Here is a 15,852-nt window from a genome sequence, read left to right on the forward strand (position 1 = left end):
AAGAATAGATTTGAAGCAGCAATAACAAAAATTATCTCGATTACTAAGCAATCCTTCAATCCGAGAGAACGGTCTTCAGTCAGAGAGTTGGCACATGTTTCTCGGTGAGGTTGTGGGAAACCTAGAATCTATAGTAAAGTGACAGGACTGTGAGGAAGGCAAGAGAGAGAACTGATGACAAGCCCCATTACCCAGGATGGTGACTCATGCTGTGAAGGCAACAAGCTCTTCTTTTAATAAAAACTAGAGAGCATTCCAGTAATTTCTCTCTTGCCTTAAAGTGGTTTCTCAAAAACTCTTCACTCATTATTTCATGTACCTTCTTAGTTTACAATCAGTTCAGAATATCAATGCTGAGAAGATCATTCTGCTTATCTTTTTCATCAACACTCAGAATAAACAGGACACATCTTTTGAGTTTCAAAACTCTGTGTGATAATACAGTGTAGGAGACGTATCCAAAATCTGACTAAATGTTAGGCTTGCCTCAATCAAACTGCATCATATTTGCTACAGCACTCGATATGGACATTTGGATAATTATAATGTATTTTGAAAGTACAAAAGCATAAAAGAATGGATCAAATGAAAACTAGTTAATGCATCTTAGAATATTATTTTCATAGAAAGGAAATAATAAAGTATATAATTCAGTTTGACATTTTGTACTCATTGCCTTCATTATTTTTTTTTCTGACCACTATCTCACTAATTTCTCAGAGAACTCATCTTTCCATCTGCAGTGTACTGTAATGTACACCCCAGGTCTTGAAATAAAGCAATGAGAAGTCAGGAGAACTGCTTTAAAGTCCCAGTTTTATCAGTTGTTGACAAATGACCACAGAAATGTCACTTAACCTCTATACTTCTGAGTTTTTCAACTCTAAAATGAGGGGAAATCATTCTGTTAATTATTTTAGATCCTTTCTAGCTAAAAGAAATGAAGGAAGGAGAGAAGGAGGAGAAAGAGCAGGAGGAGAGGAAGATAGGAAGAAGGAGAAGAAAGAAAAACTTGGCAAATATTTTCTAAATTATTTAATTGCCTACTTCCTGAAGCATACTCATAGAGTTAAAAATTTGTGGCCATACTTTCTTTTTCTCCTGAAGGGAATTTTTGTTTTCTGATACACACAGGTACCTCTCTTTCCAAATTTTCTTGTCTGAAAAATCATGGTAAAATTTGGATATTCTCATTTCTTAGCTGATAAAACTGAGCTTGAGATATAAAATAATTCACCAAAGATAGCAAGGTTAAATCCTACCAGTGATGATACATAGATGTATCATTATTACAAATGTTCACCTCAAGACATCTAATATTTTTAATAAAAGATATTTAAAACAGGTGTAATTCCACATATTTCAGTGTAGTTTCAAAACAATCTATGTATTATGTTAAAGAAAGTGCTTGGACGGCTAGCATTTGTTATGGCAGGATTTTCTCTATAGTCAGAAGATTGAATGCAGGAAATAAGTTATCAGCCAGTTAGTGTATATTTTTTTTCCAAGCCTTACTCATAACTTCCCTAGCTGTCATTTCCTATAACCATACTTTACCTGGAAATTAAGCTCTCCTTTTATCAAACTCAGCTGGGGGTTATATTATATCAGCTTTAGTGCCTTTCTAAAAATGGTACTACACATGGATTTATATCACAAATGGAAAATCTGAGAAAGAAGGACATTTTCCATGTGGCAGTCTCATAAAACTATCACTTTTAACAAACAACTTGAATTCAAGAGAAATTTGCAAAAATCTTTTAAGCACATTCATGGTCTTAGGAGGAAGTGCTAATATGGAGTCTGTCTGCTCTGCTGCAGCTGCTTGATTTATGAAAGCATAAACAACCCTGACTCATTCTAGGGAAGTTATAATTACCATATGGAGTGTTAAATGTACAGACACTTCGTAAGGACCAATGCAGTAGCTTAAATTATAGTCATTATGCTACCCCCACTCCCCAATCTTGCTTTAACGCCTGCTGAGGAGAAGAAATTAAAAAAAAAAAAAAGTCCCCTACTCAGTACCTTTCACAATCAACTCCATTGCATCTCGCAAATAGATACACATGAAGCCACTTGCTAGAAGAGGTAAGTAAAAAGTGATTAGCAAGGTGACCTAAAAGGCTACTTCCGCCAATATTTAGTAATGCCTTTCTCGGAACACTTATTCTAGGTTGTGCATAATGCTACACAGTACGGTCGTTGGTCAAAATTACACGTGCAGGCCCTGCAAGTTTGCACAGTGTAGTGGAAGAGACGAACAGCTGAACATTTGAAGTAACTATGATGTAAGTACTGGAAAGATGTTTCAATGAAATTGTGATAAGTACAGAGTTCCTAAAGAAATCCATAATAAAACTGTGAAGAAAATGAGAGAAAAAAAAAACCTAGCATGCAAGCTTTTTCTTCTCTCTATTCCAAAGAAGTATTTATTAGCATTGTATCTTTCCATCAGTCGTCCAACCCACCACTTACAAAAGGTATCTTAAGAGGCAGTTACCCTTTAGTCAGCATCTCCTCTCATCCAGACTCTGTATGTTGGAGCCCAACATTTGAACAAATTTCAGAGAATCTTGGCTCTTCCATCAGATGTCCTGGAACCAGTGGGAACACATTGCTCGTTTTTAAACAATACCAGAAAAGACTTACCTGCTGCTCAGTGTATGCTAGGCACCATTCTAAATATTCTGAATATAACAATTCATTTCACCCTAACAAACTCTATGAGAGACCCTGTTACTACTCCTGTTTTGTAGTTGGAGGAGCTGAGGCACAGAGAGCTTAGGTAACTTGCCTGAAGTCCCATGTCATGGGGTCAGAACTCAAGCACCCGGACTCTTGGGTCTGTACTACTGTAATTCTCAAATGATAAAATGATATCAGCACTGAATTTTGAGAAGACCGTGGCATCAATGTACCATATGTATCTGAATAGGCACAGAACCAGAGGACTACTAGAAAATTAGTAGCCATATTCCAGCCATATTCCAGGAGAGCAATGCGTGTAAGAAAGGATATGAGAGGAAAAGAATGTGGTGACTAAATGGACATGGAAAACAGAGGAGAAAGGATTTAAATATCACTAAGGATTTGAGCTTTGGAAACTGGAAGTCCTAATAGAAATAGAGATGACTAAAGGAAGGTGAGAATGGAGGGAAGACCAGATCATATTCAAACTTCCTGTCACCATGGAGAAGCTGTGTAGCGTGTCCGTGTCCTGTACACATAGCACAACAGCCGTGCTGTAGACATCAGCTCTCTTCCTAGATTCTATTTCTTAGGTAGTTGGGCATATGTCAGAGACAATTTTCACAAAGTATTTTGAGAGATAGCCTGTGCTTTCGCAATATTTTCCAATTGCATCTGTAAATATAAATTTAACCTTGAGGAACTGACATACATGGTATTTAACAGTCTTCAGACTAAATGTTTAATAGGGAAGGGTCCCTGTGGCTTGTTATCCTGTGACATAATCCATCCCTTCCCTCTTTAATTCCTCTGCACAAAATCCATTGTTTCTGGCTGTTGGAAATTCTTATAGAGCTGAGCGAGAAAAACAAGGCTAAGTGAATCACAAAGGTGGAGAAACCAGCCAGGGGAGTGTGAGAGCCTGTGCAGGTAGGCAGGTGGTCTGCAAATGCCTGCTAGCACTTTTTCTTCCAGTTGGCATAGAACATCTGTTTCTACAGTGAAAGGGTGTGAAGAAAATGACTCAAGTGGTAAGCACTGACATATGCAGGGGAAAGGAAGTGATTTATTTTATATTAAGATTGTTACTGTTGCAAAAATAAAGGCGCAACCTGAATATGTCTCTGTAAGACTTGTATAATATGTGTGTGTATTTAAGAGAAAGATTGTATATTTTTATGAAATCATAACACAATAATACAGGGCTCTGAAAATCTAATTAGCACAATGACTAAAAACAGGAGGCCTGTAAAAAATGATTTTCTGAAATAAGGGTAGAATTCTACCAAGAGTTGAGAAAAAAGAAGAGAGGCAAGGGAACTTAGGAAAGTATAATTATTCATTTCCATCAGCTAGAAATGTTTACTAAGAAAAATATCAAATAAAAATATTTTAAAAGAAATGCTGGTTATCAATTTTCACTATGTTAAAGAACTCACTGACTAAGTTCATTATTAAATATTTAGCTGTTGGAATTACTGAAAGTGACAGATTTCTGCCTGAAATCAGTATCATTATTTTAGCCTCATAGAATGTATAAAAAACAAGACAGGTAATGGAAGATAAAGACTGGTCTTTAGACTTAGAATAGACTCTAGATGTCAAACAGTCCAAACCTCATTTTTACAAATAAAAATCACAGTGCCATAAAGGTGAAGTGACTTTCCCAAGGTCATAGAGCTAGAAATATCAGCAAGGAAGGTTGGTTTGTGGGATTTTTAGCAATAGTAAATGGAGAACTTTCTTTGGAACTGCGATAAGAAGCAGTAAGAGGGGAGCAATATTGTCATGGTACCAGAATAAAGGGAACTGAGTGAAGAATTAGGCCTGCGGGTGGGGGTGGGGTGAATAATCAATTCACAATAAAGGTATGGAGAGTATATAGGGTCCCAGAAAATAAAAAAAGGACCAGAGAACAAAATTGCAATAAATCAACAAAAAGCAAATGTGATGTGAGTTAATTATTTATTAAAATTCCTCTAATGAAATCTAAGGAAACATGGTACTTATTGGTGCAGTTTAACTGGGTAGACACAAAGCAGGTAGCCCCATAGGTCATTACAGGTTTACTTCCTTTTCTGAATGAAAAAGACAGCAATAGGAGATATTGAGTATCTGAAGTAAAACGTTGTTGATATGTTACTTTTAAACACTTGGCAAAAATATTTATCTACCAGAAGTGGGTGAGAGGCAGGGAGAAGGAAAACTTTTTTTCTTTGAAGATATCACTTCAAAATTAGAAAGCATTGAAATGAAGAGAATAGTGTGTGGGGGAAAAAAAAAAGCTATCCAAATTGTTTTTTCTTACATAATTTCTCAGTTATTTTATAGAGTGAAACATGGAACAAAAATCTTATTGTTGCATTTTAGAAGATGGAACATTTTGGATAGCCGCTCTGACCTCGCTAGTCTCCTCCGTCTGCCAGGGCCTCACGTGCCCTCTAGCAGTGCTCCTGCTGCCCTGTTATTGGCCCTCCACACATTTGACTCCCCCGCCCCTGACAGCACCACATCTCTGTTATCAGGGTATGTCGCTTACAGTGAGTATCTCACAATATAAAATTATCAAGCTTACAAGTGCTTTTCTTGTCATGAGAATAATGCTGTTATATAATAAACGTACGGTAATAATAGTAGTCTCACATTTGTGACAAATGGGATGAAATGGTATTGTCATACAGACAGATGCAAGAGGGAAAGTTTTTCAAGTACTATCTTCAGAAATAATGTTACAAGGGCTTATGCAAGTGCTTTCAAGGTAGGGAACGTAAATGAAAAGCAGATTTTTCTCCCTAACAAAATTGCCAGTGGGTAAGGCAAAGGTTCAGGAAAACAGGAGGTTTCTAATATATTAACCACCCGTCCAATGTCTGGCAGCAATTAGGAAAATAAACAGGATCCTGAGTTGAATTAACAGCACCAATTAAACTTTCCTGCAAACGCACTTATATCGATAACTAGTGGGGCAACATCTGGAAAATTATTCACAAAAATGATGCCTGACATTTCTGATATTCTCAAAGAAAACAAACAAAAAATTAAAAATAACAGATGGGTAGGTGATACGAGCTTTGTACCAAAAGGGAACTAATTCTGACTTTTGCCACAATTTTAAACAAAAGTCAGACCAAGCTTTTTAAATGTTTAAAAGGTACAAGTACCTTTTTGTCTATTTTTGTAGGCAAAGAGCTATTTCTAAATATGAGCTAAGGCATAGAAATTCAAAAAATTATGTTTAAGTTAGATACTAGAACCTTACAAAACTGAAAGTTAGGTAAGGGTATTGCACTTAACGCACATTTGAAAAACTTGACAGAAATAATATTTTTGAAATCATATAAAATCCTTAATATTTTCAGCAAATTTTTGATTATAGAAGCCTTTGAAGAGTGTTTTTTTTTCAAATAAAAAATCCACTGTATAAAATAATTCCTCTTTTATTTATCTCAGCTGCATGTTAGGAATCCAAGTTATGAATATGTTGTATTAAAAAGCTTATCGTAAATATTTTTTTTGAAATTTAGAAAACATTTCTCTATGAAATCACAGTAATGGTAGTTTGCTTTCTAGAGTTCTCAATAGTCTCTTTAATCTATGTGCCCAGAAATACAGTATCAGTTGCATTATTTCAACTATGCCTAACCAATTTTCCTTACTCAAAAAGTGCATTCCAAATTCTAATTTAGAAGGTGAGGAATCATCAGAAGTCTGATTGTGTTTGTTTGTGTGCAGTGAAGTGACAGGAGATAGGCTTCAAGAAAAGTACTTTAAAAGCCCAAACACACTGAATTGCAAAGGAAGTTGGTGGTCACTGGGAGAAACTGATGTTGGGAAACCAGTCCTAAAATATGGAAATAATATAGGCCAAATAAGATTGCACAGCATTGGATTTTGGAGATGAGAAGTATTTGAGAAACTTAAAAATACTTAACCATGGGGAAATTGAACTAATTTATGGTGGAGAGCCACACAGAGCAAAAAGTTAAATGAGGCTCTCAAGTTGAGCATGGAGAAATAAAAGAATGGAGATAGCAAGAGCTGGTTTGCCTGGGAAAATGAGGTATTTAATAATGGATATATTTCATTTGAGATACTAGTAAAATAGAGTTGATGATAATTACAGGAGTTTTAGTTTTATCCTAATTCTGAATGAAATTATGGGAGAGAAGAGGATTTGGAGAAATGGATATATTTAAGGTGTTATAAAAGTGAGTGGTGAAAAAGAATTCAAAAATATGAAAGAAGAACTTGAAGAGTGTTCCTTGTGGGAAGCCAAGGAAGAGTACGTGTCACAGAAGGGCTTGCTTAATAAATAAAATGCTTCAGAATGGTAGGCAAAGATGAGAAATGAAAAAGGACCAGTAGAATCTTCACATACTACCCATTCTTATGCCATATATTATTCCCAAACTTGTCTGCTTCAATTTTTAAAATTTTTTTATTCTGTTCAGTTAGCCAACATATAGTACATCATTAGTTCTTGATGTAGTTGTTTTTTTTTTTTAAATAGGATTTATTTCTACCATCTACTTCACAAGAAGATATCAGTTTTATCTTGTTGGTGAAATAATATTTCAGTTTTTATAAGTCAGCTTTTATTTCATTAGACTCTATCTCTAGGCTTCACAATTTTCTCCAGAAAATTATCCAGTATCTGGGATAATGACTGGCCTGTAGAAGTCATTGAATAATGGTATGTTAGATAAAAGTATGATATTGGTATGGGGATATGAAGGCATGATTGGGAATAAAAGTGAAAGGGACTTGGGGAACATTGAGACAGTGAAGTACGAAGTCTACCTGAACTGTCTGAACTGCATATAGGTATAAGGTAAGGTGGAGCTTTGGAAAGACGTGTCACAGGTTTGCTCAATCTTGCCTCAAATTTCATTAGATTCCATTGCACTTCTTTAAATCTTTCACTGTTAGGTATGTTCACCTTGTCTTCACTTCACAAATTTTTCTGAAGTCTAGAATTCCATTTTGTCAAAGTATCAGTTTAAAAAGTCAATAATTCCCTTAAATATTACTTTGTTTTCAAATATAACTTGGAACTTTAAAAGCCTTTAGCTAATGAAAAGCCACATACAGTAATTTTGAAATCCTACCAAAAAAAATCTATGCCAATATATGCAGAATATTCCTGCAGGTTACCAAAGCCACATTTAATAAAAATGTAAATCCAGTAAAAGTTTCTAATAATTCTGCTTAATTAAAATTTTACCCATGTATAATGAATTATTAGGAAATATTCCCTTATTTCTTCTTACCAACACGTACATGGCATGGCTCTCTCCTCACCTCTGCCCCACTATTACCTTCTTAATAAGTTATTTGTGTTTCTGACAAGGTAAATTAAAGCCAAGTTTTTGTGTTATTCTGCCCTCCTTCTCACCCTTAACCTGAACTTGGCATCATGACAGTTTGGAAAGAGAGGGATGACGTCAGCTCTTCTTTGAGCTTTTGAGTCCCTTCCTTTCAATTTCCTCTCATTTTTCACCCATCTCTGGTTACTTTCTTTGGCTCTTGATGGAAGGTAACCAGCATGATAGGATAAATGACTTATATAAGGGGTTTAACTTTGAATCATTAAAATCTATGCTCGTGCTCCTAAAGGCTTTCAGAGCCACATGGGGACTTCAGCACCAGGGATTTGGGTGTGAGGAGCAAAGACATTACAAACGTGATCTACATTGTACTTTCTTTCTTTTCTTTCTTCTTTCTTTCTTTCTCTTTCTTTCTTTTTTTTTTTTTTTTTAATTTGAGTTCCTCTTCTTTCTATCCATCTGCCAATCTGGAGAATCCCCTAGGACGGATATTTAAAGTGGAAATTTGCACTACCTAACCTTCATTAGCTATATTTCCCACCACTGTTGTCCACATCCTCTGTGGATCAACATGGGTGAACCGTGCTTCTCCCTAAAATCTTTTATTTCTTAAATTTGAATATTTTAGGTCCTGCGTAACTATTGTAATTTAATGTAAAATATTCTTCTATGCAAGCCACATCCTTACATTAGAAAAGCTTGACTGCTCTTGCTCTGAGATTCTCCTAACCTCTTTAAATGAGTTCTGTTTGTAAACTTCAACATGGCTTTTACCTGTCCTTTTCTCCTTTACCTAAAGGACAAAGACGTCTGGCCATTGATCTTTGTTGTTGTTTCACATGGGTTGTCATTCAATTGCTGCATCAAATCCTGTGTGTAAAAGATGCTTCTGTGCCTCCCTGAGTTTTTCCCAATTTCCAAAACTTCAACAATAGTTTTTCAGTCACAAAGTTGTGAAGTTTATTTCCTAACTGTAGTTTTCCTTCTTACTCTTATTAAACCTGACTCCCAGATTGGGATGGTTCCATGAGGATGAGCCTTTGTTTGTGGTGATATGCTTAAGTTATTCTTCATCTGATGGAAAATCTTCCATGCAATATGTGTCTAAGTTTCCCTTCATTTTTGTTAACTAATTCCAATCACTTTCTGTGGTTAATTCATAGGATACAGCTAAAATCTTAATATTTACTACCTAACATCCATGGGGGGGGAAGGTCCTGAGTCAAGACAGACTACCACACACACACAAAAAAAATGCATCTCTGGATGTTCAAGCCAAGAGAATTACTGTGGCTAGGGTTTTCATTTTTCTTCACTTATCTTCTTTCTCACCTTCTCCTCACCCAATCCCCAAAACTCACAAAGAAACAAACAAGAGCTTATTTGGGAGCACACTGTGGGGTTGCTTCCCAGAGAAGTGCCACACTGAAGCTTAAAGTTGATCCCGACAAAGTTGCCTCTTTGTTCCTGTAAGGTAGTGAAGATAGTAATGAGGATTGAGAAGATATTAAAATGAAACAAAATTAAAACTACAGGGGAAAGAATCTAGGCAGCCAGTTTTGTACCATTCAGATCTGTCTGGTACCACCAGTCTGAAACCCAAAAATTTACACACTGTGGTTATGCCTATTTTAATGTGAATTTGTCTTGGCCCTAGGAACAAATCTTCTGTTATCACCAAAACCAGATTCTCATTGATTAGACACCCTGGATTTAATCCATTTCTAATACAAAGACCTAATTTCTCATGGATAAGATATTGGTTTGGGACTGCAGAGCAAGTCTCTTTCATAAACCTTGTCAGGAAGACCAAAGATAGATGGCCAGGGTCCTAAATCCTGAAGTCCTCTATATCTCCTACTGATTCATGTGTGAAAACACAGAGTAGACAGTCCAGGAAAACCACTATTGTTAGTTTTAGGAGCCACAATGAATAGCACAGAATGTTCTCTACTGTCCTTGCCTTAGATTCCATGTATTTCCTGTCCTTGAGCCCCAATAGGACAATAGGAGAGAAGAGGTAAAGCAATTTTTAAATTAAATCACAATTGACCTTACCACAGTGTTAGACACATAAGTGTTATAAAGAGGTAGAATGGGGGTGTGGGTCGCTCAGTTGGTTAAGCATCAGACTTCCACTCAGGTCATGATCGCAGGGTCCTGGATTGAGCCTGTGTTGGGCTCTGTGCTCAGTGGGGAGACTGCTTCTCCTTCTCCTTCTGCCCCTCCCCCTGCTCATGCATGTTCTCTTTCTCTCTCTCTCTCTCTCCCCACCCCCTCTCAAATAAATTTAAAAAAAAAAAATCTTTCTGAAAGGAGAGAGATAGAATGGAGGGGAAAGGAATCATAAACATTTTTGTACAAAATAATGAACTTTGTTTCTTCTTACATTTTGATAACTCATTTAAAAGTAATGTTGCTTCTTTTTGGGTATTGTGAATACCTATGAAATGCAATAACTTAAATAAATATTTCAAATAAAAAGCATTCTATTCTACTTCTCAACTTGGTAAGATCAATAGCCTGACAAATTTTTTTTATTCCATGGCAAAAATGGGGAAGGATGATGTAAATGTATTACTGTGATTATTCATTCCACCCTCTCAATTACCAGGCCATCAATAATGGGAAAAGGGGATAATGGACAAGTAAGATCTTTCTCAAGGGTCACAAAAACCTGTAGGAAGAGTACACAAGTGTTAGATCAAAGTAAGATCAATACTAGTTAATGAAATTAAAAGATTATGTTCTTCAACCCTACTTTATAATAGGAAAAACAAGGCCCAAAGTAATAAAATTAGCTAGTCATAGTGAAAAACCAAGAAACTGACCACCAGGCGCAGAGAGTAAGTCTGTTGACTTCCAGTATAATATTCTTTCCATCTTTGTAAAAGAGATGCATTTTTTATCATCTTGCGCTGCATTTGTTGTGTCTAGGAATCCCCCACCTAATATGACAAAACATCTCCCATAATTGAAAGTTGAAAATGCCAGATATTTTGTGAGCTCCCATGCAGCTTAGGTATGGATGCATGGGATCAGCCGTCAATCAGATGCTCTCAGTACAGACTTCAAAATAGAAACAAGTAAAGCAAGAAAAGCAAGGGTTTGTAGAACTGAATCTGGTAAAAGCAGTGGCAGCAGTAGCAGAGTCTCGGTGGGACTGTCACATGATTCTGGAAGCACTGTCCAGAGTCTGTCCAATGACAGTGGGTTCATAGTGGAAGCTGTGGGATTTTGTCCACATGTGGTGGCAGTGGTGTCTTCACGGCCAACTCAGAGACTTCGTTTTGGTCTATAAGATACAGAACAAACAGGAAAGCTGAGAGGTGCCCAAGAATAAATAAGTCACATAGGTGACTTATGACACTCTGCCTGAGCCCAGATGTGGGGCTTTTGGGTTGTCAAATACGCTGATGATCTGTAGATCTGGCTGAAGTGTGCTCTGAACAGCCATTGACTCCAGCAGACCTTACTATATGGGGCTTGATAATAAGGAGTAAAGTTAATTAGTTTGTCATGTTTTTCTTATTTCAGTTTCCATGTTTATTTTCTTTTTAAATATGTGTTAGAAATTAAAAGTTGATGAAATCAGAAGTGAAAAAATAGCAAAAGGGAAAAATTAATTCATTAATATCTGACTGTACATATACAGTCAACCTGGAGGGGACAAGGACTATCAAACTACTTTAAGAAATGTCACATAGTCCAGCCACTGAAATTAAACAACTCAAATGTGTACTGATCATTTTGTTGCCATTTACAGAACTATTCTAAACAAATGACTGTCATGAATCCAGCTTGCTTAAAATAGAAGTTTGAAAGATGTTTTTGACACAAGCTCCCTGCATTTTTTGTTGTGTTTTGTTGCTGTGCACTGGTGTAAACAGTGGCCATGTTTCATGGAAGGTATTGATGCAACATCTAGTGAGAATTAAGGCCATCCTCTGTAACAGTAATTTCTGTAGCTTCCAAAATAACACCACTGTCTCCAACTTCTCTGAGCTTTCTGAAAAAGAGATCTGTGATAGTGTGATTTATAATTAAAAATATATATAATTAACCCTTGAACAGCATGGATTCAATTCAAGAGTAGTGGGTCCACTTTTCTGGATTTTTTTTTTTTTGATACAGTACAGCGCTATACATGTGTTTTCTCCTCCTTGTGGTTTTCTTAATAGCATTTTCTTTTCTCTAGCTTACTTTACCGTAAGAATACAGCATATAACAGATATAACATACAAAATATGTGTTAATCGACTGTTTATGTTATCTGTAAGGTTTACAGTCAACTTTAGGCTATTAGTAGTTAAGTTTTGGGGAAGTCAAAAGTTATACCCAGATTTTTGACTGCATGGGGGTTGGCACCCCTAACCCCGACATTGTTCAAAGGTCAACTGTATTTGTTCTTCATCCCCTTCCTGGCATAAAGCTCCTCACACCCTTGGAATTTCCTAAGCGAGGAGAGCCATACAGATTTCTTTTGTTATGTTAATAAGGTGACTTTTGGACTGCACCTAAGGATGGGGAGTTGGTTGCCCAGGAGAACCAACAATGTGATTAGAGGGTTGGAACTTTCAGATCAACCCCCCTGACCTCTGGGGAGGAGAAAGAGGGTGGAGATTGAGTTCAATCAGTCACCAAGGCCAATGATTTAATCAATCATGCCTTTGTATTGAAGCTTCCATAAAAACTCAAAAGAACGGAGTTCAGAGAGCAGCATGTGGAGGTGCTGGAGATAGCGCACCTGGAAAAAGCCGAGAAAGCTCCACACCTTTCCCAATACCTTGCCCTTACATCTCTTCCACCTGGCTACTCCTGACTTACATCCTTTTATAATAAATTGGTAATCTAGTAAGTAGAATGTTCTATGAGCTCTGTGAGCCACTCTAGCGAAGTAATCCAACTAAAGATGGGGATTAAAGGAACCTCCAATCTATAGCGAGGGTCAGAAGCAGAGGAGACAACCTGGGCTTGCAACTAGCATCTGAAAGGGGGCAGATACTCTCATAGGACTGAATTCTTAACCTGTGGAATCTGTTGCTATCTCCAGGAAGGAAAATTGCTTGGTGGTGTGGGGAACCTCTCCCTCCCCCACATAGTGGAATTAGGTACAGAAACTTATAGATCTTTTTTTATTTGAAATGTGTGGCTTTTCTGCTCCAGAAAATGAAAGGCTGATAAATTTCCCTGTTTACAGTAAGCCTGTATATTGGCCTTAGCAAATCCTATCTCCAGGAACACAAAACAAAACGAACAGAAAAAAGAAAATCAGATTGGTAGAAGCAAAAACTATGCTAAATACATATGTATTATAATTGCCTCATGTTTTTGCAAACCTAGTATCTTTCCCTTCATCCTTGATTTTTGCTGATTTCAATGTTGAAGAATGCCTTAGACATTTTTCAAAAAATATCTTCCACAACGCCTAATGTAGTATTTTGTGTGTAGGTGTTTAATTATTAGCTAGTGTCAATCAAGTCTCGGTACAAAATATCAACCCGTTATCAAAATTATATTCAACTACCCTTTCAATTTAACAGATTTCCATTTATAAAATGCCAAAACAAGGAATATAATCAATGTGTGACAAATTACATATCCAAATTTTCTATATTAGCAAGTCTAGAATGTAACATGGAACAAATCATGAATATTTGCCATTTTTTGCTCAAAAAGAATGTCATCTGAAAAAACCTTGCATAAATTCTATGTAATTTATTGCTCATTCTAACGATATTCATGTCTATCTTAATATTTTCGCTTTATTTTACCTATTTACAAATTTCAATACTGTAGTGTTGTCTGTTGGATAAGCCAAGGAATATATGAATTGGAAATAATTTCAACAATACTAAAGACTATGTTTTATTAAATATATTAGGAATTTTACCTATCTTGATGTCATATTAGACTTAGCATAGCAGAAAGCAATTGATAAATATTGTAGAATAAAAAATAAATAAAATTTTATTTAGTTATTAAACAAAAATGAACATTTCAAGAGCATCATCATTTATTTTAGCAACCACTATTTCAGGGCAGTTTCCTTATATCATCAACTCATTTTTATGAATTGGATATTAGCTTTATTTTAGATTAGAGACATTGATAATATAGAAGATTAAAGCTTACAAAGTAAAAAGTTAAACAAATATTCAAATACTCTTATGTTTTCTCACCCAACTGTGACTTAGTGACTATTTTGTAGAATTTAATGAATATTACATATGGACAATACCTATAAAATTTATTTATTTTCATCCCATAAACAATTCCACTACTTTGGGGCACACGGGTGGCTCAGTCAGTTAAGCAGCCTCCTCTTGGTTTCAGCTCAGGTCATGATCTCAGAGTCCTAGGATTGGGCCCTGCCTCAGGCTCCATGCTTAGGACAGAGTCTACTTGTCCCTTTCCACCCCCTCCTCCCTACCCCTCCACTTCTGTTCCTCGTGCCCCACGCCCTCGCTCTCTCTCTTTCTCTCAAATAAATAAAATATTTAAAAAAAAGAAAACTCCACTACTTTGAATTATGTGAATTATGTGTAGTAAAATAGTCTATCTCACCTCCTAATCATTTAGAGAGATTAAAGGAAATTATGCCCACAAGGACTATAAGGGGGGAAAAATGATTTGAGTTCCAATGAAGAATATTCTATACCTGAAACTTTGCAAAAATAAAACTTCATCAAGAGAACAGTTTCTTTAGCCTAATGTCCTCCAGCTTCATCCATAAGCCAGTCACAGAGGAAACAAATACTGCATGATTCCACCATATAAGGTATCTATAATGGTCAAACTCATAGAAACAGAGGATACAATTGTAGTTGCCACGGCTGCCAGGGGCCGGTATTGAAACAACTGAGGAGTTATTCGGTGAATACCGTGTTTCAAAGGTCTGGAGTTCTGTGTGAAACATATTACCTGTCACATATGTGCACATAGTCGAACAAGTCTGCCAGTGCCATTTTTCCAACACCGTTTGCTCTCTTTGTGTTTTTGTGTCACATTTTGGTAATTCTCACAATATTTCAAACTTTTTCACTATTGTTATATTTGTTATGGTGATCTGTGATCCGCGATCTTTGCTATTACTATAGTAATTGTTTTGGGTCACCACGATCCACACCCATATCACAGGGCAAACTTAATGTTTTGTGTGTTCTGACTGCTTTACCAACCATCCATTCCCCTATCTCTCTTCCTTTATTTGGTTTTCTCTTCCCTGAGATGCAACAGTATTGAAATGAGGTCAATTAATAAACTTAAGTTATGGTCTCTAAATGTCCATGTGAAAGGAAGAGTCACATGTCTCCCACTTTAGATCAAAAGCTAGAAATAATTGAGCCTAGTGAGGAAGGCATGTCAAAAAGCTGAGATAGGCCAAAAGCTAGGCCTCTTGTGCCAAACATTTAGCTAAGTCGTGAATGCAAATGAAAAATTCTTGAAGGAAATTAGAAGTGCTATCCAGTGAACAAATGAATGATGAAAGAGCAAAATAGCCTTATTGATGATGTGGAGAAAGTTTTAGTGGTCTGGATAGAAGATCAAACCAGCCACAACAACATTATTAAGCCCAAGCCTAATCCAGAAGAAGACCTAACTCTGTTCAATTCAGTGAAGTTTGAGAGAGGTGAGGAAACTGCAGAAGGAAAGTTTGAAGCTAATGCAGGTTGGTTCATGAGGTTTAAGGAAAGAAGCCATCACCATAATGTAAAAGTGTAAGGTCAAGAGCAAGTGCTGATGTAGAAACTACGGCAAGTTATCTAGAAAATCTAGCTAGGGTAATTAATGAGGGCGACTACACTAAAGAAAGATTTTCAGTGTAGATGAA

The 15,852-nt window shown here is 36.4% G+C and overlaps 1 long non-coding RNA gene across 2 annotated transcripts in view; it reads right to left on the reverse strand.

Annotated features, from left to right (window-relative positions):
• Positions 1-15,852, reverse strand: part of LOC113251072 (uncharacterized) — a 185,978-nt gene that overhangs the window by 19,056 nt on the left and 151,070 nt on the right. For both annotated transcript variants that reach the window (XR_006408920.3, XR_008957750.1), the window contains one exon: positions 2,504-2,597. This is a non-coding gene — a long non-coding RNA (uncharacterized LOC113251072). The remainder of the gene's footprint in view (positions 1-2,503; positions 2,598-15,852) is intronic.

The sequence above is a fragment of the Ursus arctos genome, unplaced genomic scaffold, assembly GCF_023065955.2.
Source record: "Ursus arctos isolate Adak ecotype North America unplaced genomic scaffold, UrsArc2.0 scaffold_10, whole genome shotgun sequence".
NCBI lineage: Eukaryota > Metazoa > Chordata > Mammalia > Carnivora > Ursidae > Ursus > Ursus arctos.